Below are 3,541 nucleotides of genomic sequence, written 5' to 3' on the forward strand. Positions count from 1 at the left end.
AAGAGAGGATTAGTGTTTAAGTTGTTTGCATCAGAATTTCAAAAACTAAACAGAGCTTAAAAAAAAAAAAAAAAGTCAGGCTATTCCACACTTTTGTGGGGCTGGAAGTCTGCCCACTGAAATACGTTTTATTTTTTTTTTCAGAAGCATTTCTTTGTGAATGTAATGCTTGTTTTCAAAGCTGGATTTATGGACTGACAAAATAACATTCTCTTTTATAGGAGAAAGTGTTGCATAATGTTTCATATGACCGCGTCCCGAGGTGGTTCAGCACACTGGTTTCCGCGTGTACCGATAAACACGGATCTCAGAGCTTTCAGGAATAATGACCCACTAAAATGTGTTGCTTGTTGGGAAGTACAGAACTCAAATTAATTGTACATCCCACCTAAAGGCTAAAGCAAAGGGAGAGATGTCTCACAAAGGCTTGGACAAATGCACATGCAGGATACACCATGCAGCAGGCAACTTTAGTACTGCTGTGCAGTGGAAGTCAAATTGCTTTAAAGAAGGGCACATGAACTGTCCGCAAAAGTGACACCTATTGTAGGCTTGATTTCTTCATGCTCTTAAGCATGTACATAACTGCAACTATATATTTTTTTATTTTTTATTTTTTTTAATTTACTGCTTGTCTGCACAGGTGCACTGTGGAAATGTTATCCAAATTAATTTCAGGTGTGACCTTAAGATGACTCTGTTAAAGTGTGAAAGTGAGGCCACTTTTTATAGAGTGACTGTGTCTGCACCAGAATCTGGCGGAAAGTAGTCAAGCCCATTTGAAAGAAAGTTCAGGACAACCCTTCTGTGCAGCATGTGGACAAGTCCTTACTTTACAGAGTTGAAGGAAGAGGACTGCTCGGGTACTTAAACGTTGGCTGTAGATGGGAAACAAGAAGGTATCTACAGGGGAATAAGCATGGGATGGTTGTACAGGCTGCCCTTTCTTTGCGGCTACGTGAATCTTTCTTTGCAGGCTTAGTTTTCAGGCAAACGGAGTCCCTGCGTGACTTGTCACAGGGCTGCCTGAGCTCCGGTGACATGGGACAGCCCAGGAATGTGGCCACGGCTGAGTGGGGAGCACAGGAATGTGCAGTCAGTGCCACTGGCAACTGGCGCAGGACAACAGTGCTTGCACACCCTTGGCCACAGGAATCCCAGCCAGCTGTTCCTGAAGATTCATCATATCACAGATTCACGGAACAGCTGAGGCTGGCAGGGCCCTTTGGAGGCCATCTTGTCCCACCTCAGCTCAAGCAGGGACACCCAGAGCTGGTGCCCAGGGCCACGTCCAGGCGGCTTCTGAAGATCTCCAAAGATGCAGACCCCACAGCCTTGTGCTGGGGGCAACCTGTGCCAGTGCTCCATCACCCGCAGAGCACAGAAGTGCTTCTTCTTCTGTTCCACTTTATTGCCTCTTGTCCTGCAAGAGGTTTAAGAGAGATGACAGGACCTTTGCTTGGAAGGAGGTGGCAGGCCTAAGCACCTTTCCTGAATCCATCAGCCTGAGGTGGCAAACGTTAGCAAGAACATTTCAGCTTCCCAGTAGTAAAAAATAAAAATAACCCCTACCGGTCTGTAATGTCCATGAGAGCATGCGTGCCCCAGTTCTCATCTTTTGTGCCTTGTGAACAGAGATAGCTGTGGGATGGGCTTTTTTTTTTCCTACTTGTTGGGGAGGAGGGAAGTGGAAGATTGATTTAATCCTTTAAAAATAAGCATCTCGTCCTCAATGTGCTCTGAATGACCGACATCCTGTGTTGTACTTCGAAAATGCATTGGCTTTTTTTCTGTGAAAAGCTTACAGCCAAAAATGAGACTGCACTGATATTTTGCTGCAGAGTTGTTGCCTGTAGGTAGGCTTTAGATGGAGCTGTTCTGTGGAAATCAATCTGGGTAAAGCAATAGCAGCTGCTATTTTGCCAGCAAGCAGAAACAATTGCAGAGGTACTCATACTACAGCAGCGCTACTTCGTAATTTAAAAACAATTTGGAACATAAAAATAACCTGAATAAAGTTAGAGAAACAAAATGTTGTTATTTCTCATGTTCTGAGACCAAAGACTGTAAAAACCTGTTTCTGAAATAAAAGTGAGTTCTCCCTCGCCAGGTCCCCAACCACATGTAGGACCAGTGAAAAATTAACCTTCTTTGGAGATAATACAGATTTTTCAGTAGTGATGATGAGGTCTATTATTTAACGTTTGTAATGCCAGCAGGACAGCATGTTCCCATGGACTCCATTGGGTTTCTTCTGTTTCTTCCTCAGTTCCTTTTCTCATCTCTCTGGCTGTGTTGCCTGCCATCTTCCTCTTCCATCCAATTTAGGCACTGGGAAGTGATCTCACCTGCTTGTATGAATACAGCATGGTGGGACTTGGTGAGCACCTCAAGGACTGAAGGAAATTACACCAGGATCTCAACCCCTTGGAAGCTCGTGGGCTCATTTTCCTGAATCAATAAAAAGGAAAACACCGTCATCCTTCCAAATAGAAATCATTATCAGAAAGCCTCCAACAGGGACAGAATACTTGTTCCATACAAAAAATATACATTTGTTTTCCAAGTTTATTAATGTATTTTAGGAAGGCTTGAGGATGAGGGATTCTGTGGAAAAATAATGGAGTATTATACTATTAATTTGCATCAATTTCTTATAGAGATAATTCAATTAAATAGTTCAGCCTTTAGCAACCTTTTTTTTTTTAATCATATCTCTTTTTGAACTGTCAGCCACTTGAAGGAACAGCCCTTGATTCTTTCTTGATTGTATGCTAAATGAGGCAATTTTTCCTTGGGGAATAACATTAGCTAAATTAGGAACGCTGTAATTTAAAGGTGATTAAGTACCTTTTGTGATTGTTGTTCTATGACTTCAATCTGATAACACTTAAGTGCATGTGTAATCTAGTTTTCTACAGGGCTGCTCACATTTAAGCATAAGCGTGCTTAAATCTTTACAAGATCAGGGCCTAAATGAGCACCACGGTTAAACGTTCTATGGCACATTGATGGGGTATCTGTTTGTCCTGACTGCAATGAAATTTCACACTTGTGCTTGGTGCAAAAACACTCAAAATGTTTAAAAATAAATAAATAAATTGGACTTTCATTTACAGATAGAGAAAGCAAGGCACAGGAAGGTGACTGGAGATGTTCTGCTCAGAAGACAAGTCAACTGGGAGCTGGCTGAGGACTCCTCACCTTCTGGACTTGTGCCCTGCTTCTTTCCAGCTGGACCTCGTGTCTGGGCGCTTGGTGCAGAAGGAGCAGCAGGAACCGCCAGGCAAAGTGACCGAGCCATTGCTCAACCTACCCACTTATCTCTGGAGAAATACTTTCATTGCTAACCACCAGTCTTCTTGCGGTTTCAGGGGAAGAGGCTTCTTGTCAGCAGAGCACAGAATGTCCTGAAGGACGTCAGAGCATGAGGAACTCTTGTTCTGCTGACAGATTTTAGGGTTGACATCTGCAGGGGGTGGCCAAATAAGATGCACTCAGCCATCCCACTGGCAAGAAGTGGTGTTGGTTTTTGCCCATG

At 43.2% G+C, this 3,541-nt stretch overlaps 1 long non-coding RNA gene across 1 annotated transcript; it reads left to right on the top strand.

Annotated features, from left to right (window-relative positions):
• Positions 1–762: 762 nt before the first annotated feature.
• On the top strand, positions 763–3,005 carry LOC310895735. Its single transcript, XR_014580915.1, has 2 exons — positions 763–899; positions 977–3,005. It is a non-coding gene; the product is annotated as an uncharacterized lncRNA (long non-coding RNA).
• Positions 3,006–3,541: the final 536 nt, after the last annotated feature.

This window comes from Anser anser (genome assembly GCF_964211835.1).
Source record: "Anser anser genome assembly, chromosome: 2".
Lineage (NCBI taxonomy): Eukaryota > Metazoa > Chordata > Aves > Anseriformes > Anatidae > Anser > Anser anser.